A 12,484-nucleotide genomic window follows, 5' to 3' on the forward strand; every position below is an offset into this window, starting at 1 on the left:
CCCCCCCCACACCCACACTTCCTAACACCGAAGGAGTAGGGTGGCACCTCGATCTTGATACTAATCTATCGACTGGCTTCTCTCTCAAACATACACACACACTACCTGGCACCGAAGGAGTAGGGTGGCACATCGATCTTGATAATAATCTATCTACTCCTCTTTCAAACACACACACACACACACACGCTAGTTGTGCCTCTGTGCCTACCGCGCACACTCTCGATACGTCTTTCTCTCCCTCCCCCCAACAATGACAGCAAAAGGGTGACAACTCGATCTGATCATAATCTGTCAATTGGTTTCTCTCTCAAACATTGTGTCTCGGTGCCTCGCTCGGTAGCCCCCTCGATATGTAGACTTCTCGCGCGCGCACAACTGTAGTGACGATGACGCTGAACCCAGTGTGCCTTGTTTTTATCGGCCACATGTTCACCCTATTTTCTGTTAATTAACAAGGCAACCTTTTCTTTGTTACTACTAGTGAATTGAAAATCATTCGGGGTAGACATAAAATATATCACTTTAACCCAATTATCGCAACAACTATTTTAAAAGAAATTAGCTAGCTACCCGTGCGTTGCATAGAACATCAAGATGCATTTGTATGAGTAGTTTATCTTGTGAGAGAAAAGGTTGAACGAGGGAAGGCCTTATTTGCGAACGTGGAGAGATGTGTGGGTATATTTTTGCAAAATTGCCATAGTTTCTTTCCTATCCGTTAGATAGAAATCCGACGGCCTATATTGCAGGATGGCACGCACACCATCATCACCAACTCTGTTTTCTACTCCCTCCGTCCGAAAATACTTGTCATCAAAATGGATAAAAAGAGATGTATATAAAACTAAAATACGTCTAGATACATTTCCTTTTATCCATTTTGATGACAAATATTTTCGGACGGAGGGAGTATTTGTCTTTTTAGAGATTTCAACAAGTGACTATGACCGGACCTTACCAACATACTCAAAAAAGTAGTCCATAATTTTGATGTTACCCTCTTTTCTTGGCGGTGCAGTGCCATCTGGATACCTTATAAATAAATCAAGGACAAATCCGACCCCTTCCTGAAAAGACATACGGAGCAAAATGAGTGAATCTACACTCTAAAATATGTCTACATACACATCCGTATGTGGTAGTCCATTTGAAATCTGAAAAAGACAAATATTTAGGAACGAATGGAGTATATATAAGAGTGGACATGGAGATATATCTCCAGCATGGTCTACAACAAAAATGTGTTGGGCTGCTTAGCGCCGGATGCTCGCAACGCGATGACATGAGTTCGAATTCTGTCTTTTAACTTTATATTTTTATATTATATATTACTCTACTTATTTAATATATACTTCTTTTGCTACTGTACTGACAGTGGAACCCACAGAGTACTTAGAATACAAGATTAAGGATGGACTTGTTTCTTTTTAACTTTCTGTACGAAGCTGTAGCCACCCTGCAAGTCACGTGTACACTGTACATGCAACTAAATTTTTGTAGAGGGACAATAATACAGGAAATTAACTCAAATGGATTGGATGTCACTCTATTATTTCCAGCATAAAGAGCATCTCCAACTACAGCCGGCAAATTTCCTCCCGCTTCCTTAAGCGGAGGACGACATCAAACGCCAGCGGCATACATTTTTACAACTCAAACCAACCAGATGAAATTCGTGCAAACACAGACTGATTTCATATAAGCATGAAGGATTTTATATAAAAAGCCGGATCTTCATATAAACATGATGGATTTCATTACATTTACATGAACTAAGAGGTGCCAATCCAGCTCTCTTGTATAATTAATACTCCCTCTGTCCGGAAATACTTGTCCTAGAAATGGATGTATCTAGACTTGTTTTAGTTCTAAATGGCCACCCGCGGATCCCTTTGTCTTCCTCATGTCCGTCAGACACTTGCAGGGTCGACGAAGGTCCTCGGAAGAGACGAAGCAGCAAAGAAACCACCTGAATCCGCGGTCGTCGCCTCGGTGGTGGCCTTCATGGGTCCCAAGTGGCGGCGGCCTCCCGTGTTCTACTTCTCCTCGATGATGGCGGCGGACACGGAGAAGCTGGCCACCGACTCATCGCTCTCCACGCACCTGGCTTCTATCTCTGCCTGCATGGCGCTGCCGCAGTCACGGGAGGCGCGCCCACAGCCACAGGAGGTGCGGCCACCGCACACACTGGTGGCGCGGTACAACGCGGCAGCGACGACGCCCGTACCGGCGTGCTCGCCGCCGTGCCGGCGTGGAGCAACTCGCCACTCCTCATCGAGCTGAACTGGAGCAGCGAGTTGCTGAACCACGCGCCTGCTTGGGGCGGCAACTGGCTCCGTCGGGCCAAGTGAGGTTGGTGAAACACCGAGCGGCCTTGCGCGTATCCGGAGGGCTCGGCGGGCCACCCAGCTGGGTAATATGCCGGAGAACGGCTCATCGGAAGCCATCAGAGGAGTGGAGAAAATGGTGAAGGAGGAGATGGGGGAGCGGCGGAGGGGTGTGATTCTTGCCCGCTATCTGTCTGGCCTCGTGTAAATAGAGGGCGGACGGTAGGAGCTTGGCCGGCGTCTGGCCTCGTTTAAACTGAGGGCGGACGGGAGGAGCTCGGCCGGTGTTGCGTTTAATTCCAGCCCGCTCATGAACGGACATGTGGCCGGAGTAGGATTCTCGGTTTGCATGCGGGTTTAACGGAGGGGATTAATGGAGGCGCCGGGCGTGCAGCGGGCGGCGTAGTACTATTCGATTTGACAGCAGTAATGAGCCGTCAAATCACAAAGGCCCTCACCTCTCGTGAAACCGACCGAGCTAGACTGCCCCGCCCTCTAGCCTTTTAAAAAATGTATATACTCCACTTTTGTACAGTAGCAGTATCGATGGATTGCGCCATGGAGCAAAACTTGAAATTGAAAAAGGTGTTACATATAGAGAGCGCTCGTCGCCAAATTATGCATATAGTACTATTAAAAAGGCTTGTCACAATAATGGTGTCCAACACAAGTGCACAACCCACCCCTCAAATAAAACTAAGCACCCTGGAATTCTTTGACAAAACTAAGCACACTGAAATTCTTTGACAACTAAACTGTTGGCTCTATGACGTTGGCCATATATATTGTACGCATATAATGTGAAGAAACAAGTGGTAGTACTATACCAACTAAAAGATGAAATGTAAGAAATACTAGTATGTGCGTACTGAAGGGTTAAAGTAACAAGAAGAAACATAACATAGTTCCGCTGGGGGCTCAGCACAACACACCCCTCAAATTAAATTAAGCACACCTGAAATTGAACTTTGCAACTATTCCGGTAAACACTGCATTAGAACCACCATGAGCAACGCCACTGCCACCTTACTCGGAGTGCTCGTCCACGTCCTCGACTTCGTCCTTGTCCCTCTTCCTCTTGGCCGATACTTCTTTGCTTGAACCGCACACTTGGCTGTTGCTCTTCATCCAACCCTTGTAGATATTGAAGCAAAGGTAGCCATCCATTGCAGCGTAGTGGATGTGGTCTATATCTAGTACATTCCACTGCCATGCATGATGATGACACGTGTACGGAGGTTTCTCTAGTTTACCATACGAAGGATGAACCATGTGATGCGGAGCATCCTTCCATCATCCCCATGGACTCTACACCGACACATCAAGCCCCACGTGGACCTATGACAAGAGCGAGAACACGTGCTTTGGAAACCAAGGTGAACTCCTTCCTACTTAGCTTGCATATGGATACGCATGGAACATTGTTGCTACCTCACCAAGATACACTATGTCTCGTTAGGTACGAAGAGGAACACCACCAAGAGGCTCAGGAGCACCCCCAAGGAGAAGAGGAACCACCCCAAGGCCACGCGGACCAAGACGGAGTGCAACACCAGCAAAACTGGAAGTCCCAGGTGACCTAGTGTGCACGAGCCCCAGAGACCCCGTGCCCACGGGCTGTCCAGGAAGTTGGCGCTGGAGCACCCCGTGCGCACAGGCATGTACCATGCCCACGAGACCCCCGTGCGCACGGGCCCAACTTACCCCGTGCGCACGGGCCTCCCAGGATGGACGGCTGAGATCCCCAAACCGAGCCCCTCTTCATCTCTTTCGACCCCAAGACTATATAAACCGTACCTAGGGCTATGTTTAGGGTTAGCAAAGTATGAGATGAGATATTTGTGAGCTTTGCTCCTTCTACCTTCCCATTTGTGGAATCAAGGCCCCTCTTGGGAAGAATCCTACTGGATTTCAAGACCTCCTCTAGGAGAAGACTATCTTCAAGACCTCATCTCCTAGGAGTGGGAAGAACTTTGCCATTGTATCTTTCCTTTGATTGTGCTTATGACTTGTGGATCTTACTTTGCTATTCTAGTGGATGTGTGATTGGGGAATTGTTTGAGTGATTTCCTCTTTGTGTTCTTGTGAGTTTGCTCTTTCCCCCCTCCAAGTGTGAAAAGATCCCCTCTAGGATTTCATCCTATATCATTTTGGTATCAAGAGCAAGGTTGATTCACACCTTGGAGTCCCATCCCCCCATTGCTAGCTTGATTTTGTTGTTTTTCGTCCTAATTCGAAAATCCCCACAAAAATAGCCCCAATTTTTTTTCTTGCAATTTGTTGGATCTTGTGAGATTTGGTTGTTTTGATCCACGAATTTGGAGTTTGGCAAGTGGATCTACCCATCTTCCTGCTTCCCCACCTTCCAAACCCACGAAAATTGCCTCACCTTGCCTAATCCCCTCAGATCCGGAGCTGTTCTTCCGCTTGCCGCACACCCCATGCACACGGGCCCTCGAGACCCCGTGCACATGGGCCCCACTTACCCCGTGCGCACGGACCCTCCAGAAACTTTTGGCCTTTTTTGTTTTGCTCCATTTTGCATCCATACCAACACTCGTGTTCTTCCGCACTATTTCTCGTGGTTGTTTGAGTTTCGGACCGCGGTTTCTCTTGTGTCCTAAGGTGTTTAGGCTACTTAGGCGCATTTGGACATCATCATCGCCGCCACTCGATCATCAACTCGGACGGTAACCTCGACGACATCTCACCCTCGCTCTTGCCTTGATAACCCGAGCCATTTTGCGTCACTTACCCATCGAGACTAGCAAGTTGAGAATTGCCGGGCCATGCTATTGTGCACCGTAGTGATCTTGTTACCATCTTAGTGCCATAAGTCTCTCCCGTGCATTTCTTACATACTTGTCTCATATCATACTTGGCTCTAGCTTCAAAAAAAACAAGAAAAGCTTTTAAGCAAAAGAGGAGCAACAAAGAGCTTGTAAGCAATAGCATCGAGTCATTTTTGCATATCATCTTCGACACCTCATACGTAGCATAGTTGGGATTGAAGACGGCACATTTCTCTTATAGGTTGGTGCACATGCGTATCTAGCCCATTTGAGCAATCGAGCTAGTGTCTCTCTAGTATTCGCACAACAAGAGCATTTTTCGTGGTTGCACATTTGGAGCTCACCCCTTGGTTGTGCGGATCCCATCTATCTTCCGTGTGTGTGTTCCTAGTGACATCATTGGGTTTGATCTATTTGTTTTTACTTGCATTTTTGTGAATCTTCTCAACCTTATCGATATCTGGACTAACATTTGCTTGAAATTTTTGCCACCATCCTAACTGAGCTCCTCCATAAGCCTTTTACTTATGGGTGTGAGAAACAATTCCCGGTACCAACTCCCCTATTATAGCATCGTGAGATCGCACTTGTTACATCCACAATCTTCAGAAAAGGTAACTTTGGTTTTGTTATCTCATTTTTCCTACTCACCACCACTATCTCATGGTGGATAGGCCAAGTACTTCTACCAATCCACTCTTCATGGCGCAAGAAGACGACATGAACTCCTTCGTCACCAAGAGTCACCTCCTTGGTGCACAACATGCTTTGCATCAAGAGCAACAAGCTATGAGTGACCGCATCGACAACCTTGCTGCCGACTTGTGACTTTCCGAGCAACGTTCAAGGGACTACTTCGACCACAAGCTCGACGATCACAAGCAAGAGAATGACGCAAGGATGGACGAAATTCGTGCTTTGTTGCTCAACCGCTCGTCTTCCACTTCAAGAAGGAGCCGTTCAAGCCGCCACTCTGACTTCACCCTCTCCGGCTCAAGTACACCGTCATCGAACACTCTTCGTTGAGCCGCACGCACCGACCGTCAAGCAAGCCTCAATCTACTTCGAGACACCGACTCTCAAGGGCGCCGACAACGTCAAACTCAAGAGGCCTTTGCGCTAGCACGAGACAGCAACAGCAACGCCAACATGAAGAGGAAGAACATGCACGTCTACACCAACTTGCACAAGATGCCGAGACACAACGTCAAGAACAACAACTCCGTGACGCTCAAGCACTTGTGGCGCAACAAGCTCTACGCGATTCGAGTCGAGCCGTTGTCGACCGAAGCCGTCAAGCCCGTGAACAAGATGAAGCACTTCGCGAAGAAATTCAAGAACAAAGATTTCAAGCTCGCGTGCATCGTCAAGTTCCTCCTCGAGCTCGTGAAGCTCCCACTCAAGCTCAACAACACCATCAAGTTCATCGAGAGCATGAAGACAAATCGTCCATGACAAGAGCAACATGAGGTTGACAACCCCCTGCGTCAAGAGCACCACGAGTTGAACAATCATCTACAACATGGGCGTCATCATCCCCGACCCCAATACGATGAAGAGCAACACTACGACAAGCTCAAGTTCACCATGCCCAAGTTCAACGGAAGCAACGATCCCGAAGAGTACCTTTCATGGGCATTGAAAGTTGACAAGATCTTCCGTTTGCACAATTATGAAGAAGAGAAGAAGATCGCGATGGCATACCTTGAGTTCCAGGACTATGTCCTTATTTGGTGGGAACAAGTCATTGAGTGACGAGAGGCAAGAGGTGATCCACCCATCAGTACTTGGGTGCAAATGAAAGATGTCATGAGAGCATGTTTCGTTCCTACCTACTACAACCGCGACCTCTTCAAGAAACTCCAACAACTCAAGCAAGGAACCAAGAGCGTTGAAGAATACTACAAGGAGATGGAGATTGCAATGATAAGAGCCAATGTCACAGAAGACGATGAACAAACAATGGCACACTTCTTGAATGGCCTCAATCATCCCATCAAGAAGATCGCCGATTTCCAACCATACTCAAACCTCATTGAGCTGGTGCACCAAGCCACAAAGCGGAACGCCAAGTGCAAGATGATTTCAAGTATGCCAAGTTCTCGTCAAAGACGTACGGCTCCTCTTATCAAGCTCCCGCGACTTCGGCAACTCCTACCTCAACTAGAGCATCACCAAATACCGGCGACAAGTCAAGTTACAAGAAGACTTCGACAAGCGCAAGTCGTCCTCCTACTACAAGCAACTTCAAGCCGAAAGCTTCATCATCATCTACTCCAACCGATGAGACCATCAAGACAAGTTCCATCAAATGTTTCACGTGCGGAGGCCGAGGCCACAAGTCCTTCGAGTGCACAAACAAGCGCACCAGGATCCTCAACAACGACGGAACCTACGACTCTTGAGTGAAGGAGAAATGGAAGCCCTTGAGCAAGTGGCCATGCACCGGCAAGTGAACAACGAAGACAAAGATGATCAAGTCTTTTGTGATGAAGATTCAAGTCCCGCTCTTGTTGTCTCCAAGGTCTTGACTCTTCAACATCAACAAGACGAAGATCAAAGATGCCATATCTTCCACACAAAGGCCGACATCAATGGACGGTCCATCAAGGTCATCATCGATGGAGGTAGTTGCCACAACTTAGCAAGTGAAGAACTATGCTCCAAACTTCAATTGGTCAAGACGAAGCACCCTCACCCCTACAAGGTTCAATGGCTAAGTGACACCGGCACCATACAAGTCGAGCATCGAGTACAAGTCTCTTTCAAGATCGGCGCCTATGAAGACACTTTGGAGTGTGATGTCCTTCCAATGACCGTTTGCCATCTTCTTCTTGGACGGCCATGGCAATTTGACCAAGGTGTCATTTACAATGGGCGTACCAATCACTATAGCTTCAAAATGAAAGGGAAAGAGTTTGTGCTACTTCCTATGTCTCCAAGCCAAGTGCTCGTCGACAAGCAAAACACCCATCGTGGAGAGAATAGTGAGAGAGCGAGCCACCAAAAAGAGAGTGAGCGCCACAAGCCCAAATTGAGTGCCTCCACGATGAGCGACAAGAAAAACTGAGTCCTATTTGCCACCAAACATGAGATGAGAGAAGTGTGTGAGAACCCATCAAGTGTCCTACACTATGTCCTCTTGTGCAAGGACGAGGCACCAAAAACTAACACCTCTCACAATCTACCTTTGGTATTATCTTCTCTATTGCAGGAATTTCAAGATGTTTTCCCCGATGAGCTACCTCTGGGACTACCTCCACTTCGAGGCATTGAGCACCACATCGACATCATCCCCGGAGCGCCACTTCCAAACAAAGCTCCCTACCGCGTCAACCCCGAGGAAACCAAAGAAATTCAAAGGCAAGTAAAGCATCTCATAGACCATGGCCATGTGCGTGAAAGTTTGAGCCCTTGTGCCGTCCCAGTCATCCTTGTGCCAAAACGTGACGGTAGCTTTCACATGTGCTCCGATTGTAGACCTATCAATGCTATCACCGTTCGCTATAGGTACCCCATTCCACGCCTAGATGATATGCTTGATGAGCTTAGCGGTGCCACTATATTTTCCAAAATTGATCTTAAGAGTGGTTACTATCAAATCCGCATACAAGAGGGTGATGAATGGAAAACCGCCTTCAAAACCAAGTTTGGTTTGTATGAGTGGTTAGTCATGCCTATGGGTCTCTCGGAAGCACCGAGCACTTTTATGCGCCTTATGAATCATGTCTTTCACCCTTACATTGGTATATTTGTTGTGGTTTACTTCGATGACATTCTTGTGTTTAGCAAATCCATCAAAGAGCATGTCAACCATGTCCGCACCGTTTTGCAAACTCTTAGAAAAGAGCGCCTCTATGCTAATATGGAGAAATGCCTTTTTGGTGTTGATAAGCTCGTTTTCTTGGGCTTTGTTATTTCTTGTAAGGGTGTTCATGTAGATGAGTCCAAGATCAATGCTATTAAGAATTGGCCACAACCAACCAACTTGCATCAAGTGTGTAGTTTCCTTGGTCTTGCGGGTTTCTATCATCACTTTGTGAAGGATTTTAGCACCATTGCTTCGCCTTTGCATGCCTTGAGCAAGAAGAATGCGCCTTTTGTTTGGTGACCATCCCAAGATACCGCATTCAATGAGCTTAAGAATTTGCTTACTCACGCTCCCGTGCTTGCTTTACCCAACTTCGATAAACCTTTTGAAATTCATTGCGATGCTAGTGGTAATGGCATAGGAGGTGTGTTAACGCAAGAGAAGCGCCCCATAGCTTACTTTAGTGAGAAACTTTCCAGAGCACAACTCAATTACCCCATCTATGACAAAGAGCTATATGCTTTAGTCCACGTTTTACATGAATGGGAACATTACCTTCGTCCCCATGAGTTTATCATTCATACCGATCATGAGACTCTCAAGTATCTTAATGGTCAAACTAAGTTGAACAAGCGTCATGCTAAATGGAGTGAACTCATTGAGTCTTTTCCCTATGTCATCAAGTACATCAAGGGTAAAGAAAACATTGTAGCGGATGCGCTTTCCCGTATATGCATGCTTGTCACCCAACTTGAATTGAATGTCATTGGTTTTGAGCATATCAAAGACTTGTATGAGCATGATGCAACTTTTGCTACTCCTTATGCAAAGTGTTTGTCGCATACATCTTGGGAACGCTATTACTTGAAAGACGGATATCTTATGAGAGCTAACAAACTTTGCATCCCCGAGTCGTCTCTTCGTTTGTTGCTTTTGCAGGAATCACATGGAGGAGGCTTAATGGGACACTTCGGACGCGACAAGACACTCGCTACGCTCTCCAAGAGCTACTTTTGTCCAAAGATGGTTAGGGACGTTAATCATTTCACCAACTGGTGTTCTACATGTCGCAAAGCTAAGTCCAAAGCTCAATCTCATGGTCTCTATATGCCTTTACCAATTCCATACCAACCTTGGGAAGACATTAGCATGGACTTTGTACTTGGTTTGCCTAGAACTCGTAATGGCAAGGACTCCGTGTTTATTGTTGTGGACCATTTCTCCAAAATGGCTCATTTCATTCCTTGCAACAAGATAGACGATGCTTCACATGTTGCAAACTTGTTTTGTAGGGACATATTACGTCTTCATGGAATGCCAAGGACAATTGTCTCGGACCGCGACATCAAGTTCTTGAGTTACTTTTGGAAGACCTTATGCGCCAAGCTTGGAATCAAGTTACTCTTCTCCACGGCGTACCACCCTCAAACCGACGGCCAAACGAAGGTGACGAACCGTACACTCTCCACTCTACTACGAGTCTTGATCAAGAAGAACATCAAGGAGTGGGAGGAGTGCCTACCAATCGTCGAGTTCGCCTACAACCGTGCAACACATTCAACTACCGGCAAGTCCCCTTTCAAAGTCGTCTATGGATTCAACCCATTGTCCCCATTGGACATTCTTCCTCTACCACTACAAGAGCGCATCAACATGGACGCGAGCGACCGAGTGAACCACCTCAAGAAGATGCATGAAGATACAAGGTACACCTTAGAGCGCCAAGTACAACGACTCGCGACCAAGCACAACGCCAACAAGTCCCCAATGGTGTTTCAACCGGGTGACCTAGTTTGGGTACATCTCCGCAAGGATCGTTTCCCCAACGAACGCAAGTCCAAGCTACTTCCAAGAGCCGATGGCCCATTCAAAGTACTCGCACGCTACAACGACAACGCCTACAAGATCGACATCCCATGAGACAAGTACAATGTGAGCGACACATTCAACGTCAAAGACTTGGCCAAATACCACGGTGATGAAGATCACGATCCATGGACGGATCTCTCCCAGGGGGGGGGGAGATGATGCGGAGCATCCTTCCATCATCCCCATGGACTCTACACCGACACATCAAGCCCCACGTGGACCTATGACAAGAGCGAGAACACGTGCTTTGGAAACCAAGGTGAACTCCTTCCTACTTAGCTTGCATATGAATATGCATGGAACATTGTTGGTACCTCACCAAGATACACTATGTCTCATTAGGTACGAAGAGGAACACCACCAAGAGGCTCAGGAGCACCCCCCAAGGAGAAGAGGAACCACCCCAAGGCCACGCGGACCAAGACGGAGTGCAACACCAGCAAAACTGGAAGTCCCAGGTGACCCCGTGCGCACGGGCCCCAGAGACCCCGTGCCCACAGGCTGTCCAGAAAGTTGGCGCTGGAGCACCCCGTGTGCACGGGCCTGTACCGTGCCCACGGGACCCCCGTGTGCACGGGCCCAACTTACCCCGTGCGCACGGGCCTCCCAGGATGGACGGCTGAGATCCACAAACCGAACCCCTCTTCATCTCTTTCAACCCCAAGACTATATAAACCGTACCTAGGGCTATGTTTAGGGTTAGCAAAGTATGAGATGAGATATTTGTGAGCTTTGCTCCTTCTACCTTTCCATTTGTGGAATCAAGGCCCCTCTTGGGAAGAATCCTAGTGGATTTCAAGACCTCCTCTAGGAGAAGACTATGTTCAAGACCTCATCTCCTAGGAGTGGGAAGAACTTTGCCATTGTATCTTTCCTTTGATTGTGCTTGTGACTTGTGGATCTTACTTTGCTATTCTAGTGGATGTGTGATTGGGGAATTGTTTAAGTGATTTCCTCTTTGTGTTCTTGTGAGTTTGCCCTTTTCCCCCTCCAAGTGTGAAAAGATCCCCCTCTAGGATTTCATCCTATATCACCATGGCTCCTGCCAGGGTCAGCATTGAAGGCTGACGAGAGGACACCAGCCGATTCTTTTGGAGGTCGAAGGTGTTGTCTACAATGAGGCCTATCCGACGGATGACTTCTTTGTCGTTACCAAAGTATATAGTAACGAATTTGACTAGGTTGCTCCCGAGGAAGTCCTTAAAATCCTGGCACTCAACATCGGCATGGCATATGTTGTAGACCAAGCATAAGTCATGCACGCAAACCTGGATCATGGCGGGCTTCTTCCTCTCTTCGTCCTTTAGATCCTTCTCTCGTCCCAGGACTGCGGTGTACTCAACATCTAGCCCAGCAACCCACTCATCATGTGAGTCTTCGAACATGCGTCTGAAGCGAGAAAGGCATCCTTTCACCGTCGTGGAAGAACAGGTGTAGATGACGTCGAACTCATCGCCGGTGATGGTTCTAACCTTGTACTCACCGCCGATCAAGGAGATTTGGGACGCCATGGATTTGGAAGGAGGGTTAGGATTAGTGGAACTGCCGTAATGTGAATGGACGAGACGACTAGGAATGAACCGTCGTAGTATTGAAGGACGTGCGGGGACGAGTAGGAGCGAACTGCCAGCGTGCGAACGGTAGGGTAGTGGCTTTCCATTCTCCCATGATACGGGCTTCCG

This window comes from Triticum aestivum, chromosome 7A (assembly GCF_018294505.1).
Source record: "Triticum aestivum cultivar Chinese Spring chromosome 7A, IWGSC CS RefSeq v2.1, whole genome shotgun sequence".
Classification (NCBI taxonomy): domain Eukaryota; kingdom Viridiplantae; phylum Streptophyta; class Magnoliopsida; order Poales; family Poaceae; genus Triticum; species Triticum aestivum.